Genomic DNA, 21,447 nt, shown 5'->3' on the forward strand with positions numbered 1-21,447 from the left:
GTTTTTGTTAATTGGATTTAATGATCGAAATTATACTAGGGTTTCTGGGCTACTATTTATATCTATTCTTTCTTTTCGTTCGATTGTTTATTTGGGTTATTTTTATGTTAATTTTCGCTCTACAGTTTTTGCCATACTACTGGCTTATGTTTTATTTTATTTAATTTAAAATATTGGACATATATATATATATATATATATATATGTATATACATACATACGCTTCTATATATATGCTTCTATGTATGTATATACATATATATGCTTCTATGTATGTATATACATATATATGCTTCTATGTATGTATATACATACATAACAATTTGACGAGGTAACCTTTTTAAAGGTTACCAGAATTTGTTTGTTGATATTTTAATCTTTTTTTGGTGCAGTATAACCGTAGTAGTTTTTGCGCAAATAAAATCAAATCAAATCAAGCTTATATCTGCCATTGGCTTCTATGTCACCTGATGATTTATATTCATCCCATGCATTTTTCTTCTCTGCCTCGAGCCTCATTAATTCATCTGACATCCACTTAGACCTCAAACTTGAACAGCATTTCTAAATTGGTATGAAAAGTAGCCTCCAAGATTAAGTCCCTGTTGGCTTCCCATTTAGAATTCACTGGTAGTAACATCATCAGTTGATCACTTTATAGAATTTAAAAACTGTCTGAGACCACTGTAGTCACCTTTAAGAAAACTAACACTCTTCCCTTTAGCCTTGATGGTAGTTACATCTTTAAGTAAATCTCACATCAGCACACTGTGATCACTGTCACCTAGTGGGTCCTTTATCTGCAAAATGCATGAATAATCATTGCTAATAATCAGATTAAGAGAATTACTCACTCTGGTTGCCTCTTGAAAATGTTGCTGTAGATAATACTGCTCCAATAAATTCACAAAAGTCTTGCTAGCGTGTGAGTGACCAAACCACAAGATCCAGTCAATATCTGGAAAATCAAAATCCCCCATTACAAGACATTCTGATTTACTGGCCCACTCTATTTCTCTGCAGAACTGTTCATTGTACTCATCAGAGTCATTAACATACTCCTACTCTCATTTTCCATTTCCCAGTATTTGTCACACTAAACAGGCTCAACATTTCACTCTCTACCCTTGTCAGCTGAATGCACTTCCTTTGATTTTGTGTTTCTTAACCAGTAGCATAACCCCTCCTCCTTTCCTACCCTGTATTCTTTCTGTACACATTGTACTTCCTAAATTCTACTTATATCTGTGTGACACCATGTCTCTGATAACGCAATACTATTCCTTTATTAATTTGTCTTTTTTTAACTGATCATCAAAATTCTTATCATGCAGTTGCTGCAGAAGACCTTTGTTTGCTCCTTTGATATATCAAAGAGTAAAATACTTGGGCCTCTGCTCTTTTGAGGGGGGAGAACTCAGATTTTGGTCTCTAATATGTTTGGGCTGATTTGCTTTTGTTTGTTAATAGTTGTCATCTCTTGTCTCTGTCTTTAGAAGTGATTCTTTATGATTTTTTCTAAAGCACTCGATCTTAATAGTTCTGAGTCTTCACTTGTTACAAAATTCTTGACTGTGTCACTGCAGGTCAGATTACTATTTTTTTTTTTCATTTTTTTTTTTTTTTTTTAGGTAAATCTCAAACACGAGAGGTATTAGAACCTATAGTACTTAGTACCATGCTTGGGTTGGAGTTTGGGAAAATGAAAGAAGATATTTGTTGACATTGAACTTGAACTTATGTACACTGTAATTTTCAGGAAATACATATGAAGGAAGGTTGCTCCAGAAAGCGGCAGTTGAATGAATAAAGGAGGAAGATGAAAAGTTGATCACTCATCGGTGAACACAGGATATTAGAGCTGGAAAAGGAATTAGAAAATGTGAATTGGAATATCATCGGTTTGGCTGAAACAAGAAGAAGAATTGAATCACTTATAAGTTTATCAAGTGGAAATCTACTATACTCCAATGGAAACAGTGAAAGGAGTGAAGGCGAAGTTGGGTTTCTGGTCCATAAAGATTTAAAAAGCAACATTTTGGAATTCAAAACTACATCACCAAGGGTGTCAAGACTAATACTTAAGATTTCTAAGAGGTACAAGCTAAAGGTTATAATGATTTATGCACCAACATCGAGCCATGATGATGAAGAGGTTGAAGAAATGTACACCGAAATTGAGAGTCTTCTAGATGAGCAGAAAACCCACTACACTATTATTACGGGGGACTTCAATGCTATGGTTGGAAAAAGGCAAAACAGTGCAGAAAGGGGAGCTATAGGAAATTTTGGAATTGGCGAAAGAAATGAAAGAGGCAAAAGACTTGTGGAATTTCCAGAATCTCAAGGATTGTCAGTAATGAACACTGTTTTCAAGAAAAGGGTGAACAGAAAGTGGACATGGAAGAGGCCAAATGGATTAACAACTAATGAAATCGACTTCATCCTCACTAACAGAAGATATATTTTGAATGATGTTACCGTCCTGAATAAGGTAAATGTTGGAAGTGATCACAGAATGGTAAGATGTACACTTGATACAGATGTAGGAAAGGAAAAAACTGACTCAAATAAATAATACAAAGGTCCTTGAGATAACAGAAACAGAAGAGGAGAAAAAGCAGTATGTACTGGAACTTAAGAACAAGTTTGAGCTTCTGCAGACTGCTCAGGACCAAGATATCGATGAGGAATATTACAATTTTCTGAAAGTGATAAAGCCCAAGAAACCTATAGGGAAAAAGAAATCCAAAAAAGAAAAAATTAGTCAAGAAACACTTGTTATGATGAACCAAAGGCAAAAAATGAAGAGCAAGATAAACACTGACAAGGAAAAAATTGAGTATACTGAGTTATGCAGAGCCATTAGAAAAAGACTCAGAGAGGACATAAGATTTAACACAAGAAAGGTAGAACAAGCATTAAGGGAAAACAAAGGATTTAAATCAACAGCCACGAGCAGTAATACAGAAAGATAAACGAGACTAAACTGAAGAATAGCGATGGTGTACTTATCAACTAAACTGAAGAATAGCGATGGTGTACTTATCAACAGCAGAGAAGGCATAATTAAAATAGCAGAAGACTACTATAGAGAATTATACAAGGAGCGAGGGAATGATACCAGCAGTGGGGAAGATGGATTGCAAAGTAGCAACACATACGACATACCCGATATTCTTCCTGATGAAGGCACCTCCGTAGCCAGGTGGGGAGGAGCAACAGTGCGTAGCACACGCTTCTTGATTAGACCGGGGTTCGAGCCCGTCACCACCAAATATGGAGGATGCGGAAAGGTCAGGGAATGACCACCGCATATTCTCGGAGCAATATGGCCTTAGTTGCTAATGCTCCTAAAAAAAAAAAAAAAAAAACCAAACAAACCAAACCTTCCTGATGAGGTAGAACATGCATTGAAGAAAATGAAGAATCAGAAAGCCCCGAGGGAAGATGAAGTTACTGTAGAGTTGTTAAAATTGGGAGGAAGAGACATAACACAAAAACTGCCAAGGCTCTTCACAAAGTGCATTAGAAAAGGTGTGATGCCTAAACAGTGGAATAATGCAATCATAGTTTTGCTGCATAAGAAAGGAGATAAATCAGAAATTTGAAATTATAGACTAATTAGCTTGTTATCCCACATCTTAAAGTTGTTCACAAGGTTTATTACTAACAGATTAGAAAGACTACTTGATGAGAATCAACCGAAAGAGCAAGCTGGCTTTAGGACAAATTCTCAACTAAGCATCACCTTCATGTAATATCACAGCAAATGGAGAAAGCAAATGAATAAAAAACACCCTTATGCCTGGCATTTGTGGATTATGAAAAGGCATCTAACTCCATACGGCATAAGGCAATGTTTCGGGCACTAGAAAGACAAGGCATAGATACCCCACATATTATGATTTTGAAGAAAATATATGAGAGTGCTACCTCCTTTATTAGACTAGACAAAGACAGTAGCAAATTCTGCCCAGACACGATAGGAAGGAGTATATGATGAGAGCCCTGTCGATCAATTTGGCCCTGGAAAGATTGTGCAGGGCTCAAGGGGTAGAATTTTTTTCAGCCTGGTCTGTCCTTGTTAACAGGAGAGACTGCTTCTACAGGGATGGGATACACTTAAATAGAAAGGGTGCAAAAATGTTTTCCGATGCTATCGAGGCAGTGTTAGATGGGTCGGAAAAACTGCTAGATTCAGGGGATACAAGGACTAATAGATTAACAGTATCCACTGGCAGAGGAGAAAGTGAATCTTGCACTGCTTCTATTGGAATGAGCAGCAGCCTGGAAAAAAAAATCAGAATATTTCAGAGACTGCTGGGAATCATTGGGGTGCAAGTAAACGCGTGGGTTGTGTTAGGGTAGCTAAGAAAAAGAGCAGGTGCATGTATACTTGCGTGTACACCAATGCTAGGAGTTTAATAAATTAATTTGATGAATTTGAGGTGTTGCTCAAAACATCAAAGGCACATATTGTTGGGATTTCAGAGACGTGGTGTCACACAGATATAAAGAATGCAGAACTGGAATTTGAGGAGTACAGTGTCTACAGAAAGCATAGACAGGATAGGAATGGAGGAGGGGTTATGCTATTAGTTAAGAAATACATAAAATCCAAGGAAGTGAAGCCAGTCGACATCGCTGGACAGTGCAGTGTCGAGTCAGTTTGGTGTGGCATAAGCATTGGGAGATCAAAATTGAGAGTAGGAGTGTGCTATAGGCCTAATGACTCTGATGAGTATAATAAGAAACTGTACAGAGAAATAGAGTGGGCCAGTAAATCAGAGAGTCTTATAATAGGAGATTTTAATTTCCCAGATATTGATTGAAATTTGGGGGCTGGTCACTCACACACTAGCAAGGCTTTTGTGGATTTATTGGATGATTGTTTTCTACATCAGCATGTTCGGGAGGCAACTAGAGCGAGTAATACTCTTGATTTGATTATCAGTTGTGATTCTTCATGCATTAAGAATCTGCAGATAAAAGAACCACTAGGTGGCAGTGATGACAGTGTGCTGAAGTGGGATTTACTCAAAGAGGTAACTACCATTAGGGGTAAAGGGACGGGTTATTGCTTCCGTACAGGCGACTACGATGGACTGAGACAGTATATAAATTCTATACAGTGGGATCGACTGATGATGTTACCAACAGCAAATTCAAAATGGGAAGCATTCAAAGAACTTATCTTGGAAGCTACTAGGCTTTACATACCAACTAAGAAATATTGTTCAAGGCCTAAATAGATGTCAGATTAACTAATGAGGCATATGGCAGAGAAGAAAAATGCATGGGATACATACAAATTAACACATGATACAGAAGCCTATGATAGATACAAATTGATCTGTAACCAAGTTACAAAGGAGGTTAGGCAGGCGAAGGCAGATTACGAGAAATGCTTTTCAAGGGATCGAAGAAAAACAGCAAAGAGTTCTTTACTTATGTAAACTCTAGAAGGAAGGGGATGAATCAGATTGGTCCACTTGATTTCGATGGGTCAACTGTTGATGTTCTGCTCAGGTAGCTAACAAACTAAATGAATATTTTGCATCGACATTCACACATGAGGAGTTATTCAGCGAGGGGAATGCCAGAGGTGTATTCAACTCTGGCAGTAAGCTAGAGAATCTTGTAATAACTGAGAGTAAAGTGGAGGAGAAATTGTTGAAGATAAACACAAGAAAGGCACCTGGGGTGGATGGGATCTATCCAGTTATATTAAAGGAGGCAGCAAAGGAAGTAAGCAAACCCTTAGCCATAACTACGAGAGCTTCCTTGGACTCGGGGGAGGTACCCATGGACTGGAGATGTGCAGATCTGACCCCAATTCACAAAGGAGGATCAAAGGCTGATACAAGTAATTATAGACCTGTGAGTTTAACTTCTGTTCCCGGAAAATTAATGGAGGCACTGGTTAAAGAAGCACTGCAGGATCATCTAGACAAGACTTCCGTTATAGCTCGGACACAGCATGGTTTTGTTAAGGGGAAGTCTTGTCTGACCAATTTGATTGAATACTATCATGCAGTCACAAAAGAACTGGATGCAGGGAATAACTTTGATATTATATACTTGGATCTTAGAGAGGCATTTGATACTCTTGCCCATGGAAGACTGCTGCACAAATTGGAGCAGTGTGCCGTTGGAGGCAAAATGCTACTATTGATAAAGGGGTGGTTGAGGGGGAGAAGACAGAAAGTGGTAATCAATGGACACTGCTCATCGAGGACTAATGTTATTAGTGGAGTCCCTCAGGGTTCTGTATTGGGTCCATTATTGTTTTCTGTATTTATAAATGATATTGATGATGGTATATCAAGCTTAATGTCCAAGTTTGCAGACGATACGAAGGTTGGCAGGGTTGTCAAGGACACTACTGACACTATACTGCTGCAACAGGATCTGGAAAGGTTGAGCAGATGGGCTGAGAGGTGGAAAATGAAGTTTAACATTGACAAATGTAAAGTACTACACATGGGAAACAGCAACCCCAGAGCAACGTATCAACTCTGTGGTACTACACTGACAGTGGTAGAGAATGAAAGGAACTTGGGGGTGGTTGTGCAGGCAGATATGAAGTTCTCTGAGCAGTGCAGACGGGCTGCAAGAGTAGCTCATGGAGTATTGTCAATGATATACAGGAATTTTTCCAGCAGGGATAAGGAGGTGATTATTCCCTTGTCAATGGTCAGGCCACACCTAGCGTACTGTATACAGGTCTGGAGGCCTCATTTCAAGAAGGATGTAGAGGTGCTGGAACGAGTGCAGAGAAGGGCAACAAGATTAGTAAATGGAACAAAGGGGTGCTCTTACAAAGAAAGGCTTAAGTTTTGCGAATTACAGTGTCTGGAGACTAGCCACCAGCGAGGTGATCTCATAGAGGTGTACAAAGCCTTGAATGGTTTGAGCATGCTTCATGCTGCTGGCAATCTTCCTCTTGCTCAGAATAAATACCTGAGAGGGCATAAATTCAAATTGAGGAAAGACAGATGTAGGAAAGACGTGCAGAAATTTGCCATTAGCCAGTCGGTTGTTGGTTGGTGGAACAGAGTTCCACCCTTGTCGTGGAAGTTGATAGCCTAAATACGTTTAAGGCTCAGCTGGACAGGTATTTCGAATGAACAGAAGGGTGAAGTGGAAGTGGTTATTTTTTATTTATTTTATCTTTTTTTTTTTTTTTGGCTGATGCTGCATAAGCTTGCTTTCTTGCATCAAATGCCTCTACTAATGCTAATTGCTAATTAGTAGAGCATTAATACTAATGCTCTACTAATGCCTAAAGGAACTTACACTTCGACCGTATACTTATAAGGGTTGTTTGTTGTGACAAAAAGATCAAGGGTATTGGCTGTATTATTAGGGTTGTCCGGTATTCTTGTAGATAAATGAACAATCTGTGCAAGGTCATTAGTAATTGCAAAAGCCTCAGCATCTCGATCTGCTGGGTCGGTGTGACTAGAAAAATGGAAGAGAGCTGGAGTTGTGAACATTAAAATTACCAATGAAAATTAACACACTGTTAGGAAAGTTGGACTGGAGAAAGTCAAGTTGCAAAGAGAGGAAGTCAAAGAGCTTCAAGTGATTACTGGAGTTTGGAGAATGGTAGAGACAACAGATGAATTTGACACAATGTGAGGTAGAGAGATTTTAATCCAGAGAAGATCAAAGAGAGGAGATTCCAAATTGTCAAGTCTCTGACAGGGAATTTCAGAACGGACATATGCACGAGTACCACCTTTGACGCGAAAGGAATCATACAGCGAATAATTTGGGCATCTGAGATGAGCAGTAGTTGAATCAACTGATAACTGAGATTCTGTCAGAAAAAGTACATGGGGTTTGACAGACTGCAAGGGGAAATCGACATCGTTGTGATTAAAATTGAGACCATGTATATTTGTGAAATGAATTAGGAAGTGCATGGGAGGTTTAGATATTTTCGCAGATAAACTTACTCTATGAGTTTGACAATTCATGGTGTATTCAATAGTAAGAAAAAGTGGGTGGGACATGCTGTATGAAGTAATGAAATTTTTGGATATGGGATACACACGGTAAGAATATACCCAGATCCTTGACATAACGTGGCCTCTACAAAGCTCTCTGCATACACATTACTCGGACTCCCTCCATTCACTGTCTGGCAGAGTAGAGGTAGCAAGATTATACACTAGCTGATCCGGAAACATCCTAGTTAATACACCGTTTTAGAGCTGTACCCTCGAAATGCAAGGAATATTGGATCTCGCCACGATGTTCATCATAACCTCAAAAGTCATCAATCATACTGCATGATGGAAGAGATAGGGAAGGGTTGACCGGAACTTAGTTCTAGAGACTAAACATGGGTTCCACCACTTCATGCCTCCAATAAGCAAAGTGGTGGTATTGCACTGGTTGATGAGAGTCATCTACCACTTAGTACTGCCTGGTAACACAGAGGAGCGGCATTCCTCCATGTGGTGTGGGTGCCCCACCTCAACCCCTGCTTACGTTGGTTCACACCTAGGTGGTCACCCACCATGTACCTGTGCATGGAGGTTATACCCAGGATTACTAACAGTCCCACCATCGTGAAGGTGCAAGCAGAGGATTTGGCTGTCACTGACCGTCCGGACTTTGCCGAAATTGGATCCACTTGACTTGAGTGTCACCCGAATATCAGTTCCATCAGCGTTTTAGACCCCCAGGTAGCAAGTACAGCATGTCTGGCATATCTGAGAGAATGTCTGTGACAACCTCAAGGACCAGTTTTGATAGCCTTCTGACATTTTCAATCCTTAATTACTCGTATTGTGTGAATGTAGATGCAAAGTACTCATTCAATTTATTTACCATCTGAGCAGGATCATCAACAGTTGAACCTTCGATATCTAGCTGATCAGTCAGATTCATAGATTCATCCCCTTCCTTTTAGAGTTTATATAAGAAAAGAAATCCTTGCTGTTTTTCTTAGCATCCTTTTCCAAAGATTTCTTGTAATCTGTCTAACCTCCTTTGTGAATTGATTAGAGACTAGCTTATATCTGCCATTGGCTTCTGTGTCGCCTGATAATTTATATGCATCCCATGTATTTTCTTCTCTGCCACGAGTCTCATTTGTTCATTTGACAATCATTTAGGCCTGAAACTTGAAAAATATTTCTTAATAGGCATGAAACTTTTAGTAGCTTCCATGATTAATTCCTTGAATGCTTCCCAGTTAGTATCTGCTGTTGGTAACATCATCAGTTGATCCCACTGTACAGAATTTAAAAACAGTCTGAGACCACTGTAGTCACCTGTATGGAAACAAAAACCCTTTCTTTTACTCCTGATGATAATTATATCTTTAAGTAAATTCCACATCAGTACACTGTGATCACCAACTTGTGGTTCCTTTATCTGCAAATTCTTAATACACGAATGATCACTGCTGATAACCAGATCTTGAGTATTACCCTCTCTGATTGCCTCTCGAACATGCTGCTGTAGGAAACAATCATCCAATAAATCCACAAAAGTCTTATTAGTGTACGAGTGACCAACCGACAAGTTCCAGTCAATATCTGGGAAGTTAAAATCCCCCATTATAAGACATTCTGAGTTACTAGCCCACTCTATTTTTCTGTACAATTGTTCGTTGTACTAATTCAAGTCATTAGAGACACTCTATGCACCTGGCACACTCAAAGACATCCTCCCTGGCTATAACTCTGTTCCAGATAGTTTGGCAAACATTTCACAAGTTGCACATGTTTTTTTAAGCTGTGTGTTGGAGAATCGTCCTCCTCAGTTCTCCCCTGAGTTTGCAGCACTCCCACCACTTTGTGCCCATTGCTTTGCTGCTCTAGTCTGGAGCATGATATTTTAAATTAATAAGATCAAAATTAATAAAATTATATTTTGGCCTTTTTTAAGTTTCTGGATGTTGTCTCTCTTTGCATGTTTCTGTCTTGTTTATATTTGTAAGGCCCTGTTGAGTGGTTCACATCGTCTCTCTGAATTAAAACATTGCTTTTGCTATTTAATTAAGGCTATAATGCTTTGAGTTTAAAAAAAAAAAAATTTTTTTGTACTCTGGGACGACAACCAAGTCAGAGTTTCCAATAAATCTTCAATACAAATATTTATCATATTTAGTAGTCACTGGCTTGAACCCCAGTCCACTCAAAGAACTCCCTGCTGACCACTCGGCTATGTCAGGCCTTTTTAGTGCTTCTTGGCCTCTTCCACCTGTGTTTATTATTATTTTTTTTTTTTTTTCTGTGTGGAGATATATTGATATTCCTGCTATCTTTTATCAACATGTGATTATCTGGGTTCTCAAAGTGGAGGCAATATGGTTGATATATTGCTCCATGAATGCCTCTAATTCTATTCTTAGGACAAAAATCTCATCCGGGGTGCCACCTTGGATTTCATCCAGAACATTGGTCATGTTCCTCTGATCTTTCTCTTCTTCCAAAACATAGGTTATTACTTGTGGTTCTTGGTTTGGTCAAGGTAACAGATTTGTCTCTCTCTGACATAGTTACTGTTTTATTGGTCCTTGTTATCAATTCCAAATTTAGAGTAACTGATTCCAGCAGTTGAGATTGTCAGTTCTCAATGAGAATGCTCCGTTAGTGGTTAAACAGTTCTAACACACGGGGGGAGGGGGGGGGGATAGGTTGATTTTTATTTTTAATATTGACAAAAGGCCTTTCTAGGGGCCCTGTATCCTGTTGGGTATTTCGAGGCTCCTGATTATGTATCTGGTCTTATCTCAACATGGAAAATCCTCAAAACTCTGAGAAGGAAGAAATTGCTTAAAATGAGACAGTAGGCCCTTGTTGAAAAGAGGTGGGCTATGCTTTTGAATGATACTGCATTTAGCAAATAGGTCAAGAATTGTAAACCACATTGACTTAACATTGTTTTGGATGGTGGGGATACAAGCATGCTATAAAGTATTAGTAGTAACTGGACAGGTAAATAAATTAAAAAAGAAAAAAAAAAACTGCTCTGTAGCATGGTGATTAGCTCAATGCCACTGTACTGCAGTGCAAACCACTGTAGCATGTTATTTTGCTGCAGCACAGTTTGTTTTCCTCTCCTCATATTTAGCCAGTGGAAAAGTAGATTTTCTGTGCATTGCTGCATGTAACTAATCATACACTCTTTTACACATGCAGTCTTTATACATGCTCTGACTGATGATGCACTTATATCAGAATGCAGTTTATTCAAGTTCCATTAAAAAAATTGGCACATTAGTATATCTGTTTTTTTTTTTTTTCTTTAATTTTACAATACAACTATGTGTACATATTGGCCTAATTTATAAGATTTGCTAAGTATATTAATAGATAATCAACAGTATTTCAAGCTTTCAGCTGTAAAATTAGTCATGTGACCTTCCATGAGTCAGAAGGCCTTCTGACTCATGGAAGGTCGCCATATTATCTTCCTGAAGATTTTTTCTCTACCCTAAACTAAACTAATCAATGAAAAGCAAAGAATTTAAAGATTTTGAACGAAATGAGTTGTGGCAGAACAGTGTTTGACAGTTCAAAAAATTGAGTTTGTGATGAGCTTCTGGAAAGAATGGTAGGTTAAGTGGGTACTTACAAACGGTGCCTATCCTGAAGGGGATTACATTTCTGTTCCTATGAGTAATATCTTAATTTTCATGGATTTTGTCTTGTTAATTTTTGATAAGTTGTATTTTTAGCTTAATATGTTACTATTAGTAACATTTATTGAGGACTTGTACTGTTTGGTGGTAATGAACCATTACAAAAACTTATCTCTAAATGTTCAGTGGTATATTCATAGGTGCCAGTTCTCCAGATGGAGAATCCCCTCTTTTGCTACCTTTTCTGTCTCACCATCGCCATTGTAGAAGTTTTTCCTTTCCTATTTAACAAAAAAAAGTCAAATTTGTATTTAAAATAAATAAGTACTTTTCAGAGTTATCAAATTGATAATTAACTAGTGATTATAGTGAGTGGTACTGACTCAGTTCATGATTGCTGAATAGGTTTTTTTTTTTTTTTATGCTTGATCACATTGCTTTCTTGCATTATTGCAGATACTAACACGATTCTTTCGAATCGTATTCGATCCAAAAGGAACTGGACAGTTAAAAACAGATGGATGATTTTTATTTAATGAAAGGCATTTTTACTATTGTGGTCATGGAGAGAGTTCTTACTAACCCCCGGGGGCTCACATCTGGTGAGTATGGGCTTGGCAAACCCAGGGTCCTGAGCTGGATATCATCATTCTTCTCTTTCTTGTTGGTTCCTTTCTACTTCTCTCTCTGTCTCTCTCTCTCTCTCTCAGGGTAACTCGGGATTTTTTTTTTTTTTTTTGGCTGGTGCAACATAAGCCTCAGGCTTCCTTGTACCATGTGGCTAATAATAATAATAATTGCTGTATATGATTAGCATTAGTAGAGGCATATGATGCACGAAAGCAAACTTATGCAGCATCAGCCAAAAAAAAAAAAAAAACCTTCCACTTCACCCCTCCATTCGTTCGTAATACCTGTCCAGCTGAGCCTTAAATTTATTTAGGCTATCAACCTCTACAACAAGGGATGGAAGTCTGTTCCACCAACCAACTACCCACTTGCTAAAGGCAAATTTCCGCACATCTATTCTACATCTATCTTTCCTGAATTTGAATTTATGCCCTCTCAGGAGATTATTCTGAGCAAGAGGAAGAATCCCATCAGCACTGAGCATGCTCAAACCATTCAAGGCTTTATACACCTCTATCATATCATCTCGCCGGTGCCTAGTCTCCAGACACTGTAATTTGCAAAATTTAAGCCTTTCTTTATAAGAGCAACCCTTTGTTCCATTCACTAATCTTGTTACCCTGCTCTGTACTCGTTCCAGCAGCTCTACATTATTCTTGAAATGATACCTCCAGACTTGTATACAGTACTGAAGGTGTGGCCTGACCATTACCTCATACAAAGGATAATCACCTCCTTATCCCTGCTAGAAAAATTCCTGTATATCATTGACAATACACCATGAGCTACTCTTGCAGCCTGTCTGAACTGCTCAGCGAACTTCATATCTCCCTGCACAATTACCCCCAGGTCCTTTTCATTCTCTACCACTCTCAGCGTAGTACCACAGAGTTGATAAGTTGCTCTGGAGTTGCTGTTTCCCATATGTAGTACTTTACATTTGTCAATGTTAAACGTCATTTGCCACCCCTCAGCCCATCTGCTCAAACTTTACAGATCCTCTTGCAGCAGCATAGCGTCAGTAGTGTCCTTAACAACTCTGCCAACCTTTGTAACGTCTGCAAACTTGGACATTAAGCTTGATATACCATCATCAATATTATTTATAAATACAGAAAACAGTAATGGACCCAACACTGAACCCTGACGGACTCCACTAATAACATTAGTCCACGATGAGCAGTGTCCATTGATTACCACTCTGTCTTCTCCCCCTAAACCACCCCTTTATCCATAGCAGCAATTTGCCTGCAATGGCACACTGCTCCAATTTGTGCAGCAGTCTTCCACGTGCAACAGTAACAAAAGTCTTTAAGATCCAAATATATGATATCAAAATTATTCCCTGCATCCATTTCTTTTGTGACTGTATCATAGTATCCAATCAAATTGGTCTGGCAAGACTACCCCTTAACAAAACCATGCTGTGTCCGAGCTATAACTGAAGTCTTGTCTAGATGGTCCTGTAGTGCTTCTGTAACCAGTGCCTCAATTAATTTTCCTGGAACAGAAGTTAAACTCACAGGTCTATAATTACTTGTGTCAGCCTTTTATTCTCCTTTGTGAATTGGGGCCACATTTGCACAACTCCAGTCTATGGGTACCTCCCCTGAGTCCAAGGAAGCTCTCATAATTATGGCTAAGGGTTTGCTTACATAATTTGCTGCCTCCTTTAATATAACTGGATAGATCCCATCCACCCCAGGTGCCTTTCTTGTGTTTATCTTCAACAATTTCTCCTTCACTTTACTCTCAGTTATTACAAGATTATCTAGCCTACTGCCATAGTTGAATACACCTCTGGCATTCCCCTCACTGAATAACTCATTTGTGAATGTTGATGCAAAGTATTCATTTAGTTTGTTAACTACCTGAGCAGGATCATCAACAGTTGAACCATCGATATCAAGTGGATCAATCTGATTCATCCCCTTCCTTCTAGAGTTTACATAAGTAAAGAACTCTTTGCTGTTTTTCTTTGCATCCCTTGCCAAAGATTTCTCATAATCTCCCTTCGCCTACCTAACCTCCTTTTAAACTTGGTTACAGATCAACTTATATCTATCATAGGCTTCTGTGTCACGTGGTAATTTATATGTATTCCATGCATTTTTTTTTTCTCTGACATATGTCTCATTAGTTCATCTGACATCCATTTAGGCCTAAACCTTGAACAATATTTCTTAGTTGGTATGTAAAGCCTAGTAGCTTCCAAGATAAGTTCTTTGAATGCTTCCCATTTAGAGTTCGCTGTTGGTAACATCATCAGTTGGTACCACTGTATAGAATTTAAATACTGTCTCAGACCATCGTAGTCGCCTTTACGAAAGCAATAACCCTTCCCTTTACCCCTGATGGTAGTTACCTCCTTGAGTAAATTCCACTTCAGCTCACTGTGATCACTGCCACCTAGGGGTTCCTATATCTGCAGATTCTTAATGCATGAAGAATCACTACTGATAATCAAATCAAGAGTATTGCTCCCTCTAGTTGCCTCCCCAACATTCTGATTTAGAAAACAATCATCCAATAAATCCACAAAAGCCTTGCTAGTGTGTGAGTGACCAACCCACAAATTCCAGTCAATATCTGGGAAATTAAAATCTCCCATTATAAGACTCTGATTTACTGGCCCACTCCATTTCCCTGTACAGTTTCTTATTATTCTCATCAGAGTCATTAGGCCTATAGCACACTTCTACTCTCAATTTTGATCTCCCAATGCTTATGTCACACCAAACTGACTCGACACTACACTGTCCAGCGATGTTGACTGGCTTCACTTCCTTGAATTTTGTGTGTTTCTTAACTAATAGCATAACCCCTCCTCTCTTCCTATCCTGTCTATCGACGTTGTACTCCCCAAATTCCTGTTCTGAATTACTTATATCTGTGTGACACCATGTCTCTGATATCCCAACAATATCCGCCTTTAATGCTTTGAGCAATACCTCAAATTCATCAAATTTATTTAACAAACTCCTGGCATTAGTGTATGCGCAAGTATGCATGCACCTGTTCCTATTTTTAGTTACCCTAACACAACCCATGTGTTTACTTGTGCCGCAGTGACTCCCAGCAGTCTCTGAAATACCGTGCATCTTGTTTTCCAGGCTTCTGCTCATTGCAATAGAAGCTGTGCAATAATAGCTTTCACCTCTGCCAGTGGCTACTGTTAACCTATTAGTCCTTGTATCCCCCCAAGCTACAGTTTTCTGACCCACCTAACACTGCCTCAAGGCAGAAATCTCTGTTTTCATGTCTCATTTAGCAGTTCCAAAGAAGTTAAATTTCTTTGGAAAAGTTTTAAAACATCGAATTCTAAATGGTAAGCCTTCAAGGAACAATCTGGGAAGCAACTTTGTTTTTCATACCAAATAAGAAATACTGTTCAAGATTTAGACCTAAAGGGATGTCAGATGAACAAATGAGATTCATGGCAACTGGGGCAGATGGAATCTATCCAGTTATATTGAAGGAGGCAGCGAGGAAAGTAAGCAGACCCGTAGCCAGAATTATGAAAGCACTCTTAGATTCAGGGGAGAGCCCCATAGACTGGAGATGTGCAAATGTAGCCTCAATTCACAAAGGGGCTTCAAAATGACTCAAATAATTATAGACCTCTTAGTTTAACTTCTGTTCCAGAGAAAAGAATGGATTCACTAGTTAAAGAAGTGATGCAATATCACCAAAACAGGACTGCAGTTATAGTTCAGACATAGCATGGGTTTGTTAAGTGGAAGTCTTGGCTGACCAATTTGATTAGATACTATGATGTGGTCACAAAGGTGGTTTTGGATAAAGAAGCATATGTAAGCAAAGCATTAGATTTGTTAAATGATCGCACAACCTATATGATTATTCATAAGAATCCCCTGTCGAATCTGGAACGACAAGTTAATAAGATGGTGCAATGTTGGATGAAATCCAATAAGATTTCAAAGGAGCGGTATTGGGCATTACATGCCACAGGAAGCCAGATACCGAGATTTTACGGTTTGCCAAAAATACATAAAGTGGGTGTGCCACTCAGACCGATAGTCTCATTTATTGGCAGCCCCACGTATGCATTATCTGGTTTCCTAGCCAAACTACTGTCACCATTAGTTGGACTCTCTGAACATAGTATCAGAGACAGTAAAGAATTTGTACAATTCATAAGAGGACAACGTATAGAAGAAAACGAGGTTATGATATCCTTTAATGTAACATCGTTGTTTACCTGCATCCCAATTGACCATGGGATACATTGTGCGTACATGGCTTTAGAAAGAGACACCACCTTGAATAATAGGACGCAACTAAACTTAGAGGACATATGTAAAGCAATAGAGTTATGTCTTTCGAGTACTACCATGGTGTTTAATAACACCATGTACAAGCAGGTTAACGGTGCAGTTATGGGCACCCCCATCAGTGCCATCATAGCTAATTTAGCGCTGGAGGAGCTCGATTCCATCTATTTAACACTACAGTTCTCCCTATGCATCCGTGGAAAAGGTATGTTGATGATACGTTTTCAGTTATTCGGGAAGGGAGTGAGGATGATACGTTGAATTTTCTTAATAGCTTCTCCCCCGGCGCCTCCGTAGCCAGGTGGGAAGGAGCAGCAGTGCGTAGCACATGTTTCTTGATTAGACCGGGGTTCGAGCCCGTCACCACCAAATACGGAGGATGCGGAAAGGTCAGGAAATGACCACCGCATATCCCGGAGCAATATGGCCTTAGTTGCTAATGCTCCTAAAAACCAAATAACAACAACAACAACAGCTTCTCCCCGTTCATACAATTCACCTCGCCGACCGGGCTAGCCGAGTGGGTAAAGTACCTACCCGGCAACCCAAAGGTCGCGGGTTCGATTCCCGCCTCGGGCTTGGATCAAAGTACTGCAAAAACCTTGGGAGGTGCAATATGGCCACAGAAGCCGATGCGCCAACAACTACCAAATCAAAAAAAAAAAAAAAAAAAAACAATTCACCTCTGAGGTAGAGGAAGGAGGGGTTTTGCCGTTCCTGGATGTGCTGATTTGTAGAGAAGACCAGCATTTGAAAACAAAAGTATTTAGAAAATCTATGTGCAGGGGCCAATATTCACCATACAGCTCAGCGCAGACTAATTATCACAGGAACAGTGTAGTAAGAGCATTAGTGGATAGGGCAAAATCCCATTGTAGTACCTCAGAGGATAGAAACTTGGAGTATGAATGTGTTACGGCGGATCTTTTGAAGTGTGGCTACCCAAGGAGGATCATAGAGAAATACATTAGTGGAGGGCAGAGTAGAAGTGAGTCCTTCATGCCAATAGCCACCGCATACATTCCCTACTATCCGGGTTTATCCGAGCGTTTAGCTCGCATATTAAGGAATTACCAGACACGTTGTGTGCAGCTCCCAGGCAGGAAGCTGCACACAATCGTGTCACAGGTGAAGGACCCTGTCTTAAATGAAAATATTAGTGGGGTCGTATACAGTATTAAATGCCCGGAATGTGGGGAGTGTTATGTGGGAGAAACAAAACGGCGTCTCAAAGATCGTCTGGGGGAGCACACAAATGCGATAAGAAATGCAGACTATGGCAAATCCGCCGTAGCTGAACATTTCTGGGAGAAGCAACATCAAATCTCCCCAGATGAAGCGGTCATCACTGATCGGGCGCATAGATTTTGGGACCGCAAGTGGCTCGAGAGCTTGCGAATTAGTTCTACTGAGAAAAATATAAATAGAGATAGGGGCACACGCATTCATCCCCTCTTTGAGGCGGTAATCCTTGGAGGGGATGAACGTTTTTGCCTGAAAGGCTCCCGAGCCACTTCCGGTTCTGACGGGAACAGTACACGTTCACGTGAGATGCACCGTGAACCTGCTGGTATTTAATGATGCACCGCAGAACAGAAATTACACTGTTGAGAAAGAAGGCAGAAGCCTTTGAAAGCTTTAGTTAGTATTTTAAGCGCTTTTAACCCAGTATATTTTATTGCATTTTAAATTCGGCATTTTATTATTATCCTGTATATCACAGTTGTTTTATTTTAAAATTACTATCAGTAATATTTTGTTTGTAAATCATTTATTGTAAATATTAAATATTTTAAAAAATTTGGGTTTTTCGTCTTTCATTTTATTCCATGGTTGGTGGAAAACTCTAAAAAAAATTATAGTATCCTAGTATCCAATCAAATTGGTCAGGCAAGACCTACCCTTAACAAAACCATGCTGCGTCTGAGCTATAACTGAATTCTTGTCTAGATGATCCTGCAGTGCTTCTTTAACCAGTGCCTCCATTAATTTACCTGGAACAGAAGTTAAACTAACAGGTCTATAATTACTTGTGTCAGCCTTTGATCCTCCTTTGTGAATTTGGGTTACATTTGCACATCTCCAGTCTATGGGTACCTCCCCTGAGTCCAAAGAAGCTCTCATAATTATGGCTAGGAGTTTGCTTACTTCCTTTGCTGCCTCCTTTAATATAACTGGATAGATCCCATCCACCCCAGGTGCCTTTTTTATGTTTATCCTCAACAATCTCTCCTCCACTTTCCTCTCAGTTATTACAAAATCATCCAGCTCACTGCCAATGTTTACTTTACCTACATCATTCTCCTTCCTGAATAACTCCTCATGCGTGAATGTAGATGCAAAATACTCGTTTAGATTGTTAGCCACTTGAGCAGGATCCTCAACTGTTGAACCATCAATATCCAGTGTACCAATCTGATTCATCCCTTTCCTTCTCGAGTTCAAGTATGTAAAGAACTCCTTTCTGTTTTTCTTTGCATCCTTTGCCAAGGATTTTTCGTAGTCTGCCTTTGCCTGCCTAATCTCCTTTGTGACTTGGTTACAGACCAACTTATATCTATCATAGGCTTCCATGTCACCCATTAATTTGTATGTATCCCATGCATTTTTCTTCTCTGCCACATGTCTCATTAGTTCATCTGACAACCATTTAGGCCTAAACCTTGAACAATATTTCTTAGTTGGTATGTAAAGCCTGGTAGCCTCCAAGATTAGTTCCTTGAATGCTTCCCATTTTGAGTTTGCTGTTGGTAACATCATCAGTTGGTCCCACTGTATAGAATTTAAATACTGTCTCAGACCATCATAGTCGCCTTTACGAAAACAAAAACCCTTCCCTTTACCTCTGATGGTAGTTACCTCCTTGAGTAAATCCCACTTCAGAACACTGTGATCACTGCCACCTAGTGGTTCATTTATTTATTTAGGCAGGCAAAGGCAGATTACGAGAAATCTTTGGCAAAGTATGTAAATAAAAACAGCAAAGGGTTGTTTACTTATGTAAACTCTAGAAGAAAGGGAATGAATCAGAAACTGTTGATTATCCCGCTCAGGTAGCTATCAAACTAAAGGAATATTTTGCATCTACATTTACACATGAGGAGTTATTATGGGAGGTGAATACCAAAGGTGTATTAAACAATGGTAGTGAGTTAATGATTGTTTAATAACTGAGAACAAAGTGGAGTATAAATTGTTGATTATAAACATTAAAAAGACACCTAGTTTGGACCCGATCTATCCAGTTATATTAAAGGAGGCAGCAAAACAAGTAAGCAAACCCTAAATTATGAGAGCTTACTTGGACTCGGGGGATGTACCCATGGACTGGAGATGTAAAAATGTGACCCCGATTCACAAAGGAGGATCAAAGGATGACAGAAGTAATTACATACATGTTAGTTTAACTTCTGTTCTGTGGAAATTAATGCAGTCACTGGTTAAAGAAGCACTGCAGGATCATTTAGACAACACTTTGGTTATTGTTCCGACATAGCATGGGTTTGTTAAGAGGAAGTCTTCTCTGGCCAATTTGATTGGATACTATGATGTGTTCACAAAGAACTGGATTCAAAAAATAATTTTGATATCATATACTTGGATTTTGGACAGTTTTTGATACCGTTGCACATGAAAGAGTACTGTACAAATTGTAGCGGTATTGGCATTAAGGGCAAGTTGCTACAATGGATTAAAGCATGGTTGAGTGAGCAAAGATGGACAGCAGTAATCAGTGGACGAATGTTATTAGTGGACAATCCCAAGGTTCAGTGTTGGACCCATTGTTGTTTTGTATATTTTTTAAATATATTGATTAAGGTATACCAGGCTTAATGTCAAAATTTGCAGATCATACACAAAGTATGGCAAGTCTGTTAATGACAGTAAAGACAGCATGCTACTGCAAAAGGATCTGGAAAAATTGGGGCAGATGAGCTGAGAAGTGGCAGCTGAAGTTTAACAGTGAGAAATGTAAAGTACTACACAGTGGGTGGGTGAGTGAGAATGAAAAGGACAGATATGTTTTTTGAGCAGTGCATACAGTCTGCAAGTGTAGATCATAGTGTCTTGTCAATTCCAATACAATGGAATTTTTCTCGTAGGGATAAGGAGGCGATTATCCCCTTCTATAAGGCAATGGTCAGGCCACGCCTTGAGACATACAGACCTGTATACAGGTCTGTAGGCCTCATTTTAAGAAGGATGTTATAACTGCAGGAATTAGTACAGAGAAAGGCAACAATGTAATGAATGGAACAAAGGGTTGCTTTTGCGAAGAAAGGCTTAAGATTTGCAAATTTTTGTGTCTGCTGACTAAGCACCTGTGAGGTGATTTGATTGAGGTGTATAAGGCCATGACTGTTTGAGCAAGATCAATGCAGATGGGATTCTTCCTCTTACCCAGATTTATCTCCTGAGGGAACATAAATTGAAATTGAGGAAAGACAGTTGTAGAATAGATGTGCAGAAATTTGCTTTAGCCAGCGTGTGGCTGATTGCTGTAATAAACTTCCATCTGTTGTTGTCGAAGTTGACAGCTTAAATAAATTCAAAGTGAACTAGACAAACATTTGTAGCCAATGGATTGGGTGAAATGGGAAGTTTGGACGAAACTTCCCATTTCATGCAAGAAAGCAAGCTTATACAGCATTTGGTGATGCATAAGCTTTCTTTCTTGCATCATATGCCTTTACTAATGCTAATGAATTTTTCTAGCAGAGAAAAGGTGATTATCCTGTTGTTTGAGGTAATGGCTAGGTCACATCTTAAGTACTGCATACATGTCTCTAGGCTGCCGTTTAGGAAGGATAAAAAGCTGTTGGTACATGTACAGAGAATCTTAATGAGATTGCTGAGGGGAACAGTGGGATGCTCTTCAGTTCTGGAAATTGCAGGCATTTGTGAGTGGGC

At 39.2% G+C, this 21,447-nt stretch overlaps 1 protein-coding gene across 2 annotated transcripts in view; it reads left to right on the plus strand.

Annotated features, from left to right (window-relative positions):
- Nucleotides 1–21,447, plus strand: part of Afg3l2 (AFG3 like matrix AAA peptidase subunit 2) — a 641,759-nt gene that overhangs the window by 371,716 nt on the left and 248,596 nt on the right. The window lies entirely within an intron of this gene.

The sequence above is a fragment of the Mastigoproctus giganteus genome, chromosome 10 (genome assembly GCF_048544385.1).
Source record: "Mastigoproctus giganteus isolate SK-2022 chromosome 10, ASM4854438v1, whole genome shotgun sequence".
In the NCBI taxonomy this organism is placed as follows: Eukaryota; Metazoa; Arthropoda; class Arachnida; order Uropygi; family Thelyphonidae; genus Mastigoproctus; species Mastigoproctus giganteus.